At 45.3% G+C, this 18,996-nt stretch overlaps 1 protein-coding gene and 1 long non-coding RNA gene across 2 annotated transcripts in view; one reads left to right on the forward strand and one right to left on the reverse strand.

Moving 5' to 3' along the window:
* Positions 1 to 18,951, forward strand: part of LOC118170486 — a 71,662-nt gene extending 52,711 nt beyond the window's left edge. Inside the window, exon 5 of the long non-coding RNA XR_004752741.1 lies at positions 18,675 to 18,951. This is a non-coding gene — a long non-coding RNA (uncharacterized LOC118170486). The remainder of the gene's footprint in view (positions 1 to 18,674) is intronic.
* TSEN15 (tRNA splicing endonuclease subunit 15) overlaps positions 6,265 to 18,996 on the reverse strand; it is a 29,239-nt gene continuing 16,507 nt past the window's right edge. Inside the window, exons 6-7 of the transcript XR_004752739.1 lie at positions 11,190 to 11,196; positions 6,265 to 6,269 (exon numbers count right to left, since the gene is read on the reverse strand). The gene's annotated coding sequence lies outside the window, so the exon portion shown is untranslated. The remainder of the gene's footprint in view (positions 6,270 to 11,189; positions 11,197 to 18,996) is intronic.

Raw genomic sequence — 18,996 nt, forward strand, 5'->3', positions numbered from 1 at the left:
GTGTGACCATCATATGCTGCTCACGGGTGATTTTAGGTGCAGAAAATGGTTCAACTAACCCACTGACAATGCTCACTTCTTCCTCTACCCTGACCTCATTAGAGAAGCTGTATTGGGTGTGACAGCTCTTTTTGAAGATGTATATATAAAAGAACAACAACAAGAAAAACAAACCCTTACACAAAGCTGGAAACTTCCCCCATTGAATCAGACCAGCATCCCTCCTGCTCTAAAATCATTTTGGCTGCAGTGACTGAGACAAGGTATCTCCAAATTAGAGGTGCACAGCAGCAGCTGTGGGTAGCATGCACAGGACTCCCACCAACCTCAAACACAAATAGGGGATAAGTGAATTTCTGAATATCTTTACAGGACTTTTTGCCATGTAGGTGCAATTTTGTAGGACAATGTGGCCAGCCCATAGGAGAGAGGAATGACAGCCTTTTGTGAGACCACAGGCTGAGGTGGTTCAAGTGGCTGATCCAGCCTGGTTTTTTTTTGGTGAACTCGTGGCAAAGTTGTTGTTCAGGCTGTGATGTTTGCATGATGGGATTCATCACACTCTGAGTGAGCAAAGACTGTTCCAGTATTGTGTTTAAACGATTGGGAAAAAAGTCACTTTCTACAGTTTTGGAGTCTTCCCCTTTTTTTCTCCCTTTAATAGAGAAAAAAGCAATTAAAAAAAAATGTTATTAGCAGAAATTTTTATTTTGCTTTTCTTCTGAAATTCCAGGAAACACATCAGAAAGGCAATGATGAGGCACAGATAAGGCAGCTCAAAGCTCCAGGATTTCATAGTTCAAGTTTCTTTCTGCTTCTTTGCCTGCTGTGCCCTGGTAAAGGAAAAAGAAGGGCTATGTATTATTTAAATAGAGCTGTGCTTTTTTTGGAGAGAATACATCTTTCCCCTTGTTCTAACAGTTAACCAACAGGATCACGTTGCAGAAAAATATAAGAACTGGGATGGGGAGAGAGCATGGATGTGAATGTAGATTTCTTGTCTGGTGCAATACAAAGACTCTGCTTGTACTACAGCAAGCCTAGCAGCATTAGCAGCCAGATTATTTGTTTAATTTTAACTGCTGTCCTTGTTACATCTTGACTTGCTAATTAGTATTTTAAGTACATGTAGAATAGTTTGGATGCATTCCTTCAGCTTTCACACACCTCTGTTGCTATTCCTTCTTCCTGCCCTGTGTGATCATCTAAGTAACATCATTTCTGCTTCCAGATGGGTTGAATTCTTTAAAAAGGGAGGAAAACCCAAACATCTCTGCTTATTCATCCATGGAGCACTCTTGTTTGCATGAGAATAGATCAGACTGTGCAGCAGCACTCCCTAAAGGCTGGGGAGAAGGGTACCTATGCTCACAAAGAAGAATTAAGGAGGCACAAATGTAGATGAGCTGCGTTTTTTTCCTGCATTAACTCTGGGTTTTCATATCCCATTTGCAACATTCAAACTGCTCTGCACAGATGAGGTGCAGAAGCAGTGGGTCAGTAACAGCACTGGCAACTTCAGCCAGGTTTCACCGAACAATTGCTTTGGTGACATACACCACGAACATCTGTAGAGAAGGATTTCCTAAATGACTGGATTTAAAAAATAGGCATGGATTTCTAAATGGACACAGCATCACTTCCAGTGATGGTGATGATGATGATCAGTGTGTTATAACGTGACACGCCGCTGATCAGATGTAGCAGTAATGTTAGCAGGCATGGGTACAGTGATGAGAGCACCTGTTGGACCTGAACATTAGTTAAGGAATTTGTTGAAATGCTCCTGCAAACAGAGGAACTCCGCATTACACTCTCAGGGAACCTTAAATCACACATTTTATAGAAGTATTATCAAGCAGTTATGCAAATGACCAAAATAAACCAACTTAGTTTACAGATCTCTTTTAGTTTCTTGAAATGTACCTTCCTGTAAGGATGCAAGTAGTAACTACTAAAAGCCATTGTCAGTAGTGACAGTTTTCAAAGCACGGAGTCATCCTGGTTGCTGTTTATTAATGATGTTTGGAAGGTTCTGCAAACTTAAGAATAAATACATTTTTGTACATGCTCAATTCTGGAGGCACTTCCCAAACATTTTGTGAGAACAAAAAGCCCTTTTCCTGACTGTTTACAGATGACTTGCAAAGAATAAGCGAGAGGTTTGAGCATGGCTGAACAGAACAGCTGCCGAGAATTCAGATCACAAACCCTGCTTTTTCCACAAGCTCTGCTTTGAAAGATACGGAAATGAGGCATGTTCCAAGCTAATGCTGCCCATCAAAGCAATGTTGAGAAGGAAACCTTGTCTAATTTCCATTCTCCTGACTTGCTCTTTGAAAGTTTATTCTTTAAGCGTTATCATTTCTGAAAGCTTTTTAGTGTTTAGGTTCCAGCCGTGATCTCATGGGCTTTGGTGAGTTTTTTCTGAGCTGAAAGGAGGTTGTAATGAAATGTAGATGATCACTTGCATCTGTATGCCGTGTGCGCTGGGACATATCAATCCATATGATGAATAATGCACATATCACCACCTTTGATTTTCACAGAATTGATTTTCATCTCTTGCATACCCTCAGTGGGGCACAGTCTGACTTTACAAATTTTCTAGGCTCTCAAAATGTATATTCTGTATTTGTAAAGTACTGTGCTGAAGAACACAAATTTCCTCCAAAGCTAGCCTGGCCCCAAATCCTTGTGTTGCCAAACATCTGCATTCAAAAGAACTGAAAATAAAATCACCTGTAAGGTGTCATGTACATCCCCAGTCATCACAGTTAATGAGATAATGCTCAATGCCATTGGGGAGCTTTCTTATCTGACACCAGAAAAAGAGATATTAAATCACAGAAACATTACACTTCAATATCGGAAGTGGGTTTTTGTAAGTTTGTTTTACTTTTCCTTGATTCTTAACAAATGGGAATCTCTGAAGTCCTATTCAGAAGCTGTTTGAGACATTTCTTTCTTTGCAGGTGGTTTTACTGAACCCTTGCAAATACTTGGCTCAGACTTTACAGCATGCAAACTAAGTACTCAAATGCTATGTAAAACAAAACAAAGCAAAACAAATTCAAAGTAAAAATGCACGCTTTTTATGGAGGTGTTTCTCCACAGCTGGTGTAGCATATGTGAAAGCCTTGAGTGGTGCTACAAAGCTTTTACAGGGCTCATTAGACTTGACCTACTTCTCTGTTGTGTTTTCAACTTGTGGATAGAAGCACCTTCAAACTCATGCTAACAACAGTGTGGTAGGGATGTCTTCCCACTTCTGAAACATAGTTTTGGCCTGTTCCAAGCTTCATCTTCACTGTAGAGGCAAAGTCACCCTGAAGTAAGGGTGAATCAAAGGTGGCTGCATTCTCTAAAACATGTTTGTGCATCAGTCTCTAACATAACATAAATATCACTGCCAGATATAAGATATCACTTAATTTTTTTCACTCAGAGTTCCCCCTGGATTGTCTACTAGAGGAAAAAAAATGGACAAGTGGCAGTTGTACCCTACTGCCATGATGTAACGGGGAAGTGGACTAATGAAAATCTTAAATTTGCATTCTTTTTTTTTTTTTTTCTTAAAATTTTATTTTTAAATAACAGTATTGACATTTTATGTCAACTTCTGGCACCATCCATGAACTTCTCAGGGTAAGAGAGCTGACTAAATTTGGTCCAAACTGATGTCACTTGCAAATGGGTGACACATTGAAAAGGAAGATCTGAGGGGCAGATCCAAGGGGTGTTGCTCTACCTTTTGTGGACAACTTTGGGAATGTATCGCTTCTTCTGTCCCTTGCACAGTAAATAACCAAGAAGAAGGCCATTATGAAGACCAAAAGAAGCAGAGGGATATGTCAGCTTGAGACAGACCTTTCTAGACTGACAGGTCAAGTAGTGGTGAAATAACCATGGGAACTCATCAGGCCAAACTCATCTTGTTCGTGGGTAGAATTAACTGGAATGCAGGTAGACCAGACCTTTGTCATTGATTGTGTTTCATCTGGGGACTTCTCTGTAATCCAGTACAAGAAAAGGGAGTATATCTGACCTGAAAAGCTGTCAGGGCTTCTATCTATTTTCTTGGAGTAAAGCCGCCGTTTGTTCCACTGCCTCAAGGAAGTCTGTGCTGTAATGCACGCTACTGTGTGTCTACTGCCTACACATGGCCACCCTTTTAGATTTCTTCATGAAGGTATGCACGTATGCAGTGTGTGATTTTTGAGCTGACAGAGGATGGCTGCCTTAGACTGAACCAAACCTGTTCACGTGGTGTAAGCTCATGTCATCCATTCTTTGGATCAAAGGACTGATTGCAAAAGTGCATAATAATGAATTAATGGAGACCTAAGGGGACTTGGAAGCCATCTGCTTGACAGCAGAGGTCTGCTAGCCTGTTTTTCTAAGAGTTTCCCTGTCAGACCATATTACATGGTCACGTCTAAGTCTGAGGGATGACAAAGTGGATTAGCATGTCCAAGTTAGACAACGATGAAAACAAACATATTTTATCAGTTAAGTATCCCCTTTTGGAGCCATTCCCATGCTGATGGCTGCAAGGGCCTTTCTGCTGGTTCTTCCTCCATCCAGTAATGGCATCCCAGAGCTGAGAAAGTTACTTGCCAGTTTGAGCTCTTATGCTGAGATTGTCGTCTCTCCTGGGCTTCTTCTCACCACCTTGCAGCTCACAAGCTATACAGCTGGAGATAAGCAGCTCAAAGTGCTCTAGGGCTCCTTTATTACCAAACATGAAGACAGAAATAATTCGTAATGCACCACATTGCATTAACCAGCGAAGGTTGTAAAGGCTGTTGGAGTCAGAGGGAAGGTGCTTTATAGGCTTGAAATACTATTGGGATGATCTTGAGTTCCCTGCTAAGTGCCTATTGCATTCATGCTCCCTCTGAAGTCAATAGGAGCTGACCCGTTATACTGTAAGATTTTTCTTATATTTGTCTCAGATTAACCTTAAATATATATATATATTATATCCATGCACAGAGTGTTGATTTTGACATATAAATACTTAGTCTTGGTAGACAGGCAGCACTGCGGATTTACAGCAGGATCTGAACTACCCTGCTGTATGTGCCGGTGGTACCTCCCAGACCTGCTGGTCTTACAGAAAACCTTTTACAAAGGAAAGGATACATGGGGTGAAACCTTGCAATCCACTGCAGGGGCAGCCAGGTTTAATTAGGAGAGTATTGAGAGATATTGGAAACTGCATATTCACTATTATGATGGCGGGATTCCCACCTCATGCTGTTGTGCAAGCCTGCCTGGCCACCCTGGCCTGTTTTGCCATGACCTTATCTCCATGCTGAACATATCTTTCCTTCTCAACTTTGTGGGGCTTTGGGGGGATGTTGCAACACCTAGAGGTCTTTCTAGCCATTGTCCTTTTCACAGTGCTGCCTGCAACGTTGTCAGTGCTCAGCAGCCTCTTCTGCTGGCCAGTACTGTCATGTTCTTTTGGTCTTTTGTGTTTGTAAGTGCTTTTCAGCTGGGACTACCGTTTCCTCTGCTCAGACAGGTAAGACCATGTTTGAGCACCCCCAATAGGTGTGTGTCAATAGAAAGTGTAACCATGCAAGCATTCATGCAAGTCCCTGCAAAATACAGGTTGGAAGTTCATGCTTGGCCTGTAGTGTCTTGGCAGGCAAAGCAAGTGGTGGCACACCTGACAAGGAGCACTTTGCCCTCAGTGAGACATGGCCTTTCCTAGCCCAGCCTTGCTTTGCCAACCAGTCTTCCCCAGGATTTACAGTTAAGGAGTTGCAAACAAAGAGCCAGGATCCTTATCCTGATCCCTCTGTGCAGCTGGTGTTTTTGAAGTGATCCAGACCTAAACAAGGAAGCTCCATGCTGCCAGAGAGCATGCTCTCCCAAAGAATTGTATCAACAGGACCAAGAAATGGCAGTGAGTGAGTGAGGGACAGGACAGCACGACCTAGATCTGCTATAGTTCATAAAACAGATGCTTTCCCACTCCAGGCTGGTGTGTCACCTAGATGAGTTGTGTTGGAGCTTGAATTAGTTCATTGCCTATCAGCATCTGTTAATAAACACAATGGTAAATACAGGTGAAGACCACAAACTGACTACAGAGTCCAAAGGTGAGCCACCAGTCAAGAAGACAAGGTTGTGTAAAGCAAGATTGACTGTCAGTTGAGTTGATGTCTCTGTTTGCTGGCCATTCCCTGCTGAGAACTGGGCTGATTCAGTTCATTTGCAACCACCTACATCTGCACTAACACCAGGGACATGCTCTCCATTCTCCACAAAGTGGCCCAAGCAGATGAGGTTTCAAACTTTGCCCTGAGTAATTCAGTGTAGGTCAGTGAAAAGCCAGCACCTGCAGGTCTATGAATAGAGACTGGAAGCACGAGGTCTCAAACACGTTTGCATTTGTTAATGTGATCTCTCCGCCGACCATCGCCAAGTCTTGTGTTTCTGCTGCGACCTGAAGTCTATTTGCAGGTATGTGAGCTATGACACAAGTAATTTGCTGCAGGCTGCCCCGTCCGATTCCGATTCCCAGTCCTGTATATGTGATGCCAGCATGTCCCTGTGTGCTGGCAGCCACGGGAATGGAAACGACATGTTTATTAAAAAGCTGAATTTGACTCTTGAGTCAAGGACTCACATCATCCCCCACCACTGGCAAAGATACGCTGATACCATGCTGTGAAGAGAAAATCATCCAGGAGAGGTCAGTCACTTGGTGTGATAGTGCTTGTAGGTACTGCTATCCATAGTGCCTCAGGGTTTTCCTTTGGATGCACACAGAAGTGTGTGATATTCAGCAAGGAAATAGCGCAAGGAGATAAAATTGAGGAAGAACCACAAGAAAAGTGTTGAGGCAGCAGAGCAAGGTTGAAAGACCAGCATGTAAGTCCTGTTAGGAGAAAAGAGTGCTTTCCTTCCTTCTCTTTCTAGTTGAACTCTCCTAGGGCAGGTGAAAGAGGATGCCCAGCAGCCTTTTCTCAGGTTTTGTCTCAAGACAGAGGCTTAACATCCTCTCTCCATCAACTTCTTCAGGGTTTGGTTTGCTTTGAGTGAGCAGAAGTGGAAGTTGATTTCTTCAGCCCCATTCCGAGGCTGGTAGGAACCCAGGGTTCCGAAACTGCTCTTGGAAAAGCTTCTGGGCAGAAATTTAAAGAAACTGGGTAAAAAGTGCAAGAATGTCCCTCAGAGGGGGAGTAAGTACAAAAAAGAGGGAGCATGAATAGCGAAGCAGAATGATGAGAACAGGTTAAGAGCACATGACGTGAAGCTGAGCAGGGCTATAACAGCGCTAGGGCTTCTTTTGTTAAACTCAAAAAGTTTGCCTTTCTTTCCAATGGAGAGCAAAAATAAGTGTTTTCTCATTGTTGTGAGAAGTTACAAATGGAAGGTTAAGAAAAAAAGAGTATCAAACGTGACCTTGAGGAATAAAAACTATTTTTTAAAGTCATATTTTGTGAGCAGGACAGAACAACCTTTATTCTGTCCAGGACTTGGTTAGATAAATGCTTTTCTCCAGCTGAAAAAAAAAACTTATACAGCAAAATCTGTCAGCAAGCCACTGAGCAGCCTTAATGAAACATGAGATATTCAGATGTACTTTTGTTTTGCGTATTAAAAGTCTGCTTTTGATATAAATAACCCCTCTCTCTCATCTCTACCTGCATGTTTTTATGCGCACCCACACACAGATATATACATGAATATAGGTCTATTTATTCCTAAAATTTAAAACTGTTTCTAAAACACATGATAAGTAAGTACTCGTTCAGGGGCTCATACCAGTGGCTAGAAAAGCAGGTCTGCTCCCACTAGCATGGCTGTGAACATCAAAACGTATAATGTCACTGGGGCTGCGGCTGTTGCATAGTCCCACTACATAGGTACCTTCGTCCACCTGGGACCAACTGGTCTGGCAGAGGGTGAGCTGCCTTTATACTTTGGGGGTGGACTGGTCCAACCCTGAAAGCCCCCTGTAGGGAACAGTGCTGGCGGGGAAAAGGGCTCGTGAGAGCCTGGTGCTGGTATTAGCAATGAGAAATGTGTCTCCTGAGCTGTGGGAGCAGTTGTGCGGGAAACCAGAAAAGTTTCAGATGCGACCTTGTTACCTTCTAGTTTGTCATCTTCATTATTTTTGTTTTGTTTTGTTTAGTTTAGTTAATTACATTTCAGAGATGCAATGCCATGCTTGGGACCTATTCTGACACAAACTGGGTTATGAGCAGAGCCTGCATGTGTCCCTGGGGACAGCCAGAGACTTACTTATCTCTTGTAAATAGTCACAGTGTTTTCTTTTCCTGCAGAGCTGGATGTATTTAGCTGAGCAACTTCTCTTGCTGTTTTGTGCATCTTCCTACTTGATCTCTTAGATGGCAAGCAAGGGATGAGTAGTTCTTGGATCTACACATCTCCAAGCTACCCTACCCAAGTCATGGTTCCTTGGGAGCTGAGAAGTGGGAGAATAATATTCCTACTACAAGGGTACGTGCCCAGAGCACCAGCCCTTTAATTATGGAAGGAACTGGAGCCAGCTTCCTCCTGCCTTTTCAGATAAGTGGTTTCACTGAGCTTATAGGAGATTACAGCAAGAAAGATTTGGCAGCTGGCTCCTTTGGCATGAAGGGGCTGTTTTGCCCACGCAGACTCCTGCCATGGAAATTTGTGCGTATTCAAGGATCCACCCAAGTGGACCCAGTTGCCATGTCAGCAGATTAGTGCCTACAAAAGAGCAGCAAATACTGGGCGGGAATTTAGCATCCCATCTCCCATGCCTGTGAGCTGAATCCTAAAGACGTTTATTTGTCCTCTTCATCCCACGTGGGGAAAGTCGGCCTGAGCCCACTCCCCTGCAGGTCCTGCGGCTTTCAGAGCTGGGAAGGCAGCAAGCAAGCCTTTCCCGGAGCCAGGTGTTGCTGCAGGCTGTTCCACTGAAGAACAAGCCAGCTGTGTGTGTGAGGGAGCGATACCTGTGCCGTGACAAATTGCAGAAACCATACGAAATTCATTGAGCTCTATAGCACTGACTTGGCAGCCTCGGAATAGCTTTCACTGTCTGGTGATTACGCAAAACACAACCTTGTTTTCCTCCGTTGCAGTCTTGTAGTGGCTGGTGCAGTCTAAGCGATGGGATGCTGCCCCACGCAGGGAGCTCTCGCACCCAAATGGTTTCATATCCAGAGGGCTGAATTCAGCTGAGAAGAAATCAGATCTGTAAAAAGTGTTGTTCAAGTTCCAGTGGATACCGTGAATCGTTGTGCTTGTGGTTCTTGTGCAGAATTTGTCTTCAGAGGCTTTGGGAGAAGAAATCCCAATACCAGAAACTTGGGTGGAGGCTTTGGAAATTGTCTCAGTGCTGGCCTAATGCTGCTAATTGCAGTGAACGCTAAAACTAATACAGACTTCAAGGGGAGCTGCTACCCCAAGGGTAAATCTGGAAGATAACTAGGGTGCTTGCTCCACATCTGTTTACATGGAGGAGAGACTTCATAGCTGTGTATTTACTGTGACTGCACAGGAGGGAGAGTGACATCTGAAGAAACATGTGCAGGCTTTCTTCTCCAAAGATAAAATGGGATGAAGACAAAAATGACCTAAATAAATATTGGAAGATCATAGGAAACTATTCCTTGGAGGCAGAGAGGAGGAAAATATACATGTAGATAAGGGTTGCTTGCAAAAGTTGAGTGTTGCTCTTTGGGGAATTTCAGTGCATCAAAGGAGCCTGGTATCAGTCCTGGAATAACATCAGAAGAAATGTCTTCTGAAGAAAAGAAGTAAGAGTGGGTGAAAGACATTATTTGGGAGGAGAAGGTATAATGGACTCTCCAGTGTTGTATTTTGAGGTGTTTTCTGGCTTTTCCGTGTTTTGCTCACCAAGCTCAAATAAAGTAGGGTTTCTTTCTGTTGAGTGTGGGAGAAGTGGCTCAGCAGCCTTCATGGCAGGGGCCGGAAATCTGAAAAAATGTATCGAGTCTGTACAGCCTCAATTTTCTATCTCAAGCATAGACTGAAGTAACTACGCTTGTGGCTGCTCTACCCCTGTATGATAATGGGCTGCCATCAGCCCACTGTGCTGGTTCTCCGGCATGCTGATGGAGCCCTGTGCACGAAAAAATAAGGGGGGGGGGGAATGAGGCTATGGATGGGTCTCCTCCAGGCCAGCACAGCCTGCTGATGCCCTGTGAGGAGGTCCCCAATGTGGCTGCAGCAGACGCAGGACCTGGCTGTCTGCCGCGTGCTGGTCATGGGGATGCTGGAAAACACTGCACACCCAGGGTGTTCACCCTGTGGTCGGCCTGTGTGCGCCCTGGGCCCTGCAAGGAGCAGGGGGTGACAGAAATGGTCCTAGACCTGAGGGATAATGCAGGGAGGAGAAAGCCATTGAAGCAAATAAGTGATGGAATTCAGGAATACTTAAAGAGGGTGTACCTCACAGAGGGCTGATCTCAGAGAGAGATTGAAAAAGATACTGTGACAGAATTTAGAGTTTATTGCAAAAAAGGAAGAAAATCTGTGCAGGGCAGAATTTGCTTGCTCCTCCTCATCTCTGATTTTTAGGCCAGGCTGCAGGTAAGCCTGATGGCAAGAGGGAAAGTGCAACAAGCCATCAGTGACCAGGTGGAGGTTGGTGTCCTGCCGGCAGCAGAAGTGCAGCAGGAGGAGGATGACCTCCTGAGTAAGCTGCTGGTACTCATGAGCAAGTCCCCACATAAAAGCACTAAGAATTAAATAAAGCTTCCAGACGACACTGGGTTAAATGTATCATCTTCAGAGACATCCGTATACATCAATGAACTTACACTGCGAGCTACGAAAAGTGAATTAGCTTTTAAAAATAGACTGTGTGTCTGAATGCAGCTCTTCCACTTCGAGCCTTCGGTTTGGCTCGGCCAGGATGCTGGCAACACGGCAGGCGTGAGCGAGGGCCTGGAGGCAGTGCTGGGCTGTATTTTTAGCTTCAGGTTTCTCTGGTTCTCATGCCCAAGCCTGATGGCACTGCAGCATTTGTGTGTGTCGGGTGAGTCACTGCACTGTCTGGTTTAAATTGTCCTGCCATGGGCCTGGAGGTTGGCTTCAAAATAATGGAGGCAGCAAACAAATTCTGCCCCACGTGGTATTCTCCTTCTTCATGAAAAAAAAAAAAAAAAAAAAAAAAACTAACTAACTAAAATGTGTCTTCATACTGATATGCTCTGATATCTCTGATATACTCTGATATCCTGTTATTCCTCTGATATTCTGTTGAGAAGGACCACGTTGAACCCCAGAAGCATGCTGGTGTTTCAGATGTCACTTCTCTGCTTTTCCTCTCTCAGCTTCACTTGCAGCAGGAGCCTTGCAGGGTGCGCATCTTCCTCAATACCTCTCACAGCAAAGTCTTTGATTTGCATGAAAGATGTGGAAAGAAACGGGAGATTTAGTTACTTTTTGCAACCTGAAATCTTAGCCAAGTGTGCTGCCATGCTTTGTATTTCAGGGCTGCATTAGGTTAACACGGTCATGAAATGGCTCTTCACACTGAAGAAAACACAGGAAAATTCTGTTGTTGTAGTTAATATCTGAAAAGAAATTGCCACACCAAAGGCAAAAGTGCCTTTAATGCATGGTAGGGACATGCCTGGAGGGGAGGCCCCCATGCATCCCCAGGTGAAATTGTCCAGGTTGCTCTTGATCTCATGTTGATGCTCCCAGGGCCATGGTCACCAGCTGTCTTCTTCCTAAGGGAAATTGCTATCAGTGTAAAAAACATGCACATAAGGTGTGGAAAAAACATCCTAAAACTCTTGGTCCAACAAGAGAAAACCTCAAACACCTGTGTGGATTATTCTTGTACTTACTCTGGGCTATTCCCAAGCCAGAGGTGCCTGGACACTGGCACACAGAGGCCATGGGCTCTTGTCTTTGGATATCTTCAAAAGCCCCCTGAACGTGGGGCTTCACACCAGCTCTGGATGGCCCTGCTGGGGGAGGGCTTTGGCCAGAGGGACCCAGGGGTGCCCCCAGCCTCAGACGGACTGCGATGCTGGCACCAGCCCCTGCCTGCCCGTGTGCCCAGGGTTTCTCTGGCTTCCTGAGGCACAAGCTGGTTGGTGCTGGTGGGCGGGAGCAAGACAGGATTGATGGGGAAGGGGTGCTGCCATGGCTGGGTCTGCTTACCAGGAAAATGGATAATTTTGCTATCAAAAGAGATTCTCGGCCCCAACAAAGCCATGGGTGGTAGAGCTAGGCTGGGGTTCACCATGTCTGCTGGCCATTAACAGGCAGCTGTAAGTCAGCTGTGACGGCCGTAAGAGCTCTGCCCTCTCCTCACAAGGTCCACACAAGGTGCTCACACCACAAGAGAGAATTTGTCTGTGATCGGAAGTTTAAGGATTGCAAAGCCCAGCACTAGGAAATCCCAGAACTGAGGCCGTGTGCACATCCTAAATTTGATCTTCTTGTGGATAAGTGTTAAAACAGTCTTTTATTGTAGGTTTCAATACTATTTCTTTCCACTTGGTGAATGGAGAGTCACTCAATCATCCTTCTTATCCTTCCCATCGGCGTGTCACTTTATGGATTATCCATCAGTGTCGGGACGCAGCAGCGCTGAATACAGAACTCTTGCCTTTGGGGTGTTTCACCAGAATATCAAAACAATGCACAAGCATTAGTGAGCTGCAAGCATTGTAATCCTATATAATTAGCTGAGGAAATTAGACAGGGGTGATACTGCTCCCTTTTGCAGCTAGAGATCTGAGGAACAGAGATTAAGGCTGTAAGTGTCTATTAATTTCTAGTGTTCAGTTTCAGATAATGAGAGCTTAACTTTTTAATTTAATTTAATTTAATTTAATTTAATTTAATTGCTCATGCCTAGCAATTAAACTGTACCTCACTTGTTCAACCTGCCATGGAAGCAATAGCTAAACTAAAACTCTCTGTACCTTGAAGTAATCCTCATTTTAGGGAGCTGAACCAAGATACAGAGGCAGGAGAACTTTCATGGCTCATACGCACTCCCACCGCTTTGGGATGTAATGTGGTTCTTCTCCTGAAGACTCCAGCATCATTAAGGCCACTTTGAAATAAGTGCAGCACACTGGTAAAGCCCTCTGTTATTATTTTTTCATCTCTGAGACAAACTGTGTGCATTAAGCGATGTAAAGTTAGCGACAGGTCATGGTCTCCTGCATGGGCCTGGCACTCGCTGTGTGTGGGCTGGGGCATTGGGCTCCAGCAGAGCGTTGCCTCTCTCAGCACCCAACCTGGCATAAACATCTGTTTTTTCATAGGGTTGTTGTTCTGTCAGTGTATTCACATCTTGATGGGCTTCCCAAGACCTTTTCAGCTCTGCTGGTTTTGTATTGGATTGTCTGTGCCTGGCTCAGATGGTGGCTGCTCTGGGGTCTGCATGCAGTTTTGCTCAGGTCTGTTATTGCTTCTACATCAAAAAATCCCCCATGCACCCCAAATCACCCTATAGTGTCACAGTGAGATAAATGCCCCTTGCTTTCCCCTTTCCTTCCATAAGACCTGCCCAGCACTGGTGGAGGGGAGGCAGAAGGCAAAGCCCGGTTTTGCCGCAGGTGTGTGTTGCAGCTGATCCAAATGAACGGTAGCTTCAGACATCTCCCATTGGATTCGACTTCTGAGCCTTGGCTTCATCTCTGCTGCCAATGTGTAGAACTCTGATATACATCTCCACATACATATGTAAACCCCGTTCTTTAATACCTCCTACAGCAGCAAGCTGTTTCTCTTTACCCAGCATCTCCAGATGGTGCTGAAATCTTCAGATCTTTAGGGGTTTATTTGTTTATTTTTAGATAACTTCTAAAGGCTCTCATCAGGATGCCTCACTCTTTCCATTTACCAAAAGTCTTGATTTTAGTTCAGTTTTTATCCTCACTGACGGCCTCCTTCCCAGAGAGGTCTACGATGAACTGTCATGTTTTTTTATGCGCGTTGGTGCCAACGTTCATTTTCTAATTCTCTGTTGTTCTCCAAAATTCGCAATTTTGCCTTCTGTTTCTTCCTGTGTTGTGATCTCAGTTATTTGCTTACCTACACGCGGGATCCAGCCCCGGTCTCCATGTGGATTTTCAGCAATATGCCTTTTCAGCAGCATGAGCAGGGCTCAGCCCCACGCACTATCCCCACTGCTGCAGGCGCCTTGAGGCTTGGCTATTGAAAAACAAAATAAAAGTGTTTTTTGTTTGTTGGTTTGTTTTGCTCGAAGTATAACCCCCCTTTTTGAGGGCGGACACTATTCCCTCATCAAGGTCGCCGTTGAAGATGTTGAAAAAGACTGGACCCAGCACTGACCCCTGGGGAACACCGCTAGTCACAGGTCTCCAGCTGGACTCTGCTCTGCCAATCACCACTCTCTGAGCTCAGCCAGTCAGCCAGTTCTCAACCCACCTTACTGTCTGCTCCTCTATCCCACAATTCCTCAGCTTTGCTAGCAGGATGTCGTGGGAGACAGTATCAAAAGCCTTGCTAAAGCCAAGGTAGATGACATCCACTGCTCTCCCCCCATCTACCCAGCTGGTGATGCCATCATAGAAGGCAACAAGGTTGGTCGAGCACAACTTCCCCTTGGTGAATCCATGCTGACTACTCCTCATAACATTCTTCTCTTCCAATTGCTTGGAGATGGCATCCAGAACAAGCTGTTCCAACTCCTTTCTAGGGGCAGAGGTGAGATTGACTGGCCTGTAGTTACCCGGATCCTCTTTCTTGCCCTTCTTGAAGACCAGAGTGACATTGGCTGTCCTCCAATCTTCAGGCACCTCTCCTGTTCTCCAGGACCTTTCAAAGATGATAGAGAGCGGTTCAATGATCACCTCTGCCAACTCCGTTAGTACACATGGATGCACCCCATTGGGGCCCATGGATTTGTGTGCATTGATCCCACTCAGACGCTCCCAAAGTCCTGAAGGATGGGGACTTCCTAAGGTTCCCTCCAGCCTTGGTGGCTGTATTGTGCTACAGATCTACTGCTTTGCCAATCTGACAGGTCAGGGAGATGATTTAATGCCCCCACATTGAAAGGATTCAGAGGAAGTTTGATTTTTACTGTTCATGATCACAGGGGTGGCTCCTGCAAAAGAGCTGCAGGCTTCCCCACGGCCTCTGGCACTTCTTTACTGTGCAGGCTGCAGTCCTGGCTCTCCCTAGTGCTTTCTGTCTCACAACCAAGTCAAAAAATACCTGAGTTATTGAGGTTTTCCCCAGTTTTTTGTTGTTCAATGAGCAGTTCAATGAGGACTGGATGGGTGGTGTAGAGGGAGAACGGCTGTGACTGAAGAGCACTCCATCCACTGCTCTGCTCTGCCTTTCTGATTGATTTGTTCTGTTCCAGGTCTTCTCCCCAGCCCTTTTCCCAGCGTGCCCAATTGCAACACCAGGATTTTTCTGTTTCCTCTCATATTCCTAAACCCATGATTTCGTGGAACAGGAGAGAAGCCTTTCTTTGACACATGCCAACAAAATTCAGCTCCCTGAAGGCAGCAAGAGAAGCGTGATTCCCCCCTGCGCCTGCACTGTGCAATGCAAACACCCTTCTTCCCTCTGGGTTCTTCCTTCTAACAATCCACCAGAGCAACATTATTTAAGCAAATAAATGTTTAAAAGGCCAGTCCCTGCAGACTGACAGCAAAGATGAGAGAAAAGCTAGGCTAATTATTATTTTCCTTCCCTTACACAGGCCTCTGTGAGGCCCTAGCAATTAAAGATGATGCTGGGGAACAAGCTAGATGGGAATTAGTTTGACAGGGGGAAATTACCACCCAGAGGTTTTGGGGGGGTTTGTGCTGCTGTGTAAATTCCTTTTGCTCACTGTAAGCTCTTTTAACCAAACACATTGCTTTGACAACACATTTTAACAGCTGTTTTTTTTAAAAAAGCTAAAACGTTTGCAGCCAGCTCTGATCCTAGCCTGTTTCTGCCGGTACTCTTGCAATGCAGACACCCTCCTGAGCCTCTTCCCTAGCAAGCCCCCCTCACCAGGCCCATACAGCCCAACCGAGATGTGGGAGCCAAGAGGAGAAACCTCTCGCCTGCTCATTCATGTACGCCAGCCATTTCCCTTCCTGTGAAAACAAACCCGTAATCCCAATATAACACCCACACTGTGTGAAATGGTGTGCATGCAGGAGCTGTTTTCTCTGGCCTCTGCCACCGTGACAAAGGTCTGTGTGTGTGTAATCCTCCAGGCACCTTCTCCTTCTCCAGCAGCAGCAGGGCCCAGCTGAACGTGGGCTGACTCGACGCCCTCGCTGCGGCGTAATAACGTGCTTCAGGTGGGCTCCTTCCTGGGCTCCCGTGCAAGGATGGGTCTGGCTCTGGACAGTAAATGTGTTGGAAGATACCATGACCTGCAAGTGATTTGCAAGTTTGATTTTTTCCATCCGCAAGGGTCCTCACAGCAGCAGAAACCTGGTCAGATGAAATGTTAAAGGCTTGGTGGAGAAAATAATATAAGCATGGAACTTAGCACAGAATCAAATATTCCTGGTGGAGAAGAGTTCTGTGTGTTTCCATGAGAACTGGTTCTGATCAGATGGGAAAGAAGCCTTTGAGCACATTCAGCCTCCTGTCTAAGGACCCATTTTGCGCTCGCTGATCCCCATCGCAGCTCCTTCACACGTCTCTTCAGGAGGGATCCACCAGCACCCAGCTTGGCTGATGGGGCCTGGATGCCCAAGAGTGCCCACAGCGTCCCAGAGGTAGGGCAGGCGTCTTGTTCAGTGGCATCGGTGCTGGTGACTACTGGGTTACATGTCGCTGCTGGAAATAGTTTGCATGAGAGCTCCTAGAAAATGCATTTCTCTTTTCATAGCCATGCTATTTGGTGTCATTTCGCTGAGACTGGCTAACACATTCAGATCCTGGTTTCCATCAGCCTGTTGGTAAACCAAAATACACAGCATAGGTTTGTACCTGGGTGTGCAATGCTGCCAGCTGGACAGAGGTATTTTTTTCTGTCTCAGTGTCATTTTCTCCTCCTCACATGATACTCTCCCTCCTCTTTTGTATCTTTTGCTGCCTTGACACTTAATTGGCATTATCCTTGGGTTTAGTCTAAGACCATCAATAAGAAGTGAACAATACCAGATCCAAGGTCAGCCCTTGGACAAATCCATGAGTAACTTCCTTCTACCACGATACATGCGTGCAACTCATGGTTTATTCCCTAAACAGTTTCTCTTCTAGCTTTCTATCCCAGCTCCAAACCCATTCTGCCAGTAATTATGATTGTTCTCTGTTTTGTAATTTTGCTTTAGCAATAGGCTAGTCAGAGTATCAGCTGAGCCCATCCCTCTTTAGGACACCAATGTTTATAACTAGTAGCAAGCTGGCTCTAAGGAAAATAAGCAACATGTTTTCAGGGCTGGAGTTCCTAATCTTTGATTTATTTCTTTCTATTTTCAATTTTGTTGTTGTTGTTGTTGTTTTCAGTAAATTTAAGTTTTATTGGGAGAATGACCACTTTTTCTTTTGCTCTGCTGTTTTTCTGCAGAACATACCATGTTTCTAAGAACAGTACGTTTCTATTCTCAGCCACTTATTTTATAAGGCAGTATATTATTTATGTTGCATTATAGTCTTTTAAATTAAATATGATCTTTTGTGGCAGGATTCAAGCTGGATTTTCCCTCCAGATATCTATTCTATGCTTTCACAAGATGCATGTACAAACCTAGAAGGGTTCCTATAGCTCTGCACAGGATGTGGGCAGCTGGGATTACTCTCGTGCTAGCATCAACTTGCTGTCACAACTGATAACGCTTTATGTTGTGTCATTCTTGAGGATATTCACTTGTGTAGAGAAACTTTTAATTGTGATGATCAGTGCAGTGCTTACATCCTGAAAATTGGGTCCTGAATCTCTCCACAACCAGAGAGAAGGACCGAAGTAGTTTATATTTGCTGGAAGAGGGGATGAGATGGGAAAGAGTGAGGGCTGGGGCAGGTTTTGAGAAGTTCACCATGCTGACTGTTTACTAAGAGGATACTGCAGTATCTAACACATACAGACAGTGGAGGCAAAGTGTGCTGGCTGGCTTAAAGACCCTTTTGTGGTGTTTTGCTGTAAAGCTTGGCAAAGCTGCCCTTGCTTTGCACCCTGCCTCTGAACACCACAGGGACTTGTTTTTGTATTTTCCAAGAGATAGAGGACTGGGCAAAAGTGTCCTGAACCCTGTACCATTCAACATAACAAAGTTGTATAATGCAATTAATAATTAGAGAGGCTTAGCTGAGCCTCCAGAGTGTACCAAAATCATGTTCTCTTTCACTCCGCTATGTAAAAGTCAGACCTGATAGAAAACAGCACCCACGAGCTGGCTGGTGGTACCACAAGATCAGCCGGCATGGGGAGGGCCGGGGGCACAGGCCATGAGCAGATTGGGCGTGTGCTTCCTGTGCTGACGGGTGGCACAGGCAGATACCTCGGGAAGCATGTGGTTTCCACAATTTTCAATGCATCTGTCTGGGAATACAAAAATATTATGGGAATGCCTCTAAAGTCATGAGAATAACTGAGGTATTGTGGCCTGCATAGCTCAGGGTGCAGAATTTCACCTTGCGAACAAGTGCTGCACTGGGGAAGGGATGCGAACCCATTCCCTGCCAAGGATGTGTGCTTACAGGGTGTTTTTGTTTCCTCCTTTTGTTTGCAGGAACCAAGCAGCAGTGCAAGGCCTTTTGCAGAGCACCCAGAAGAGAAGGGCTCCAGCTCAGCAGTCTGTAAGCGCCCTCTGGTGCAAATACAGCTGGCTGGCTTCAACCCACTCCGCCCCACGGATTCACCCAGCAGCTGGCCTGAAAGCCTCCAAACAGGACATCTGTTTGGGTGTTTCGGAGAGCAGATGGGGGTCACAGCCACCCTGGACCATGGAGGCAACACGCTGCAAGCGAGAGAGCCTCCTCTGCAGGCTGGACATCGGCATGCTGCTGGTGAGAGCTGGCTTCCAGTTGTGCTGAGGTTTTGGGGTTGGTCTG

Source organism: Oxyura jamaicensis, chromosome 8 (assembly GCF_011077185.1).
Source record: "Oxyura jamaicensis isolate SHBP4307 breed ruddy duck chromosome 8, BPBGC_Ojam_1.0, whole genome shotgun sequence".
NCBI classification, from domain to species: domain Eukaryota; kingdom Metazoa; phylum Chordata; class Aves; order Anseriformes; family Anatidae; genus Oxyura; species Oxyura jamaicensis.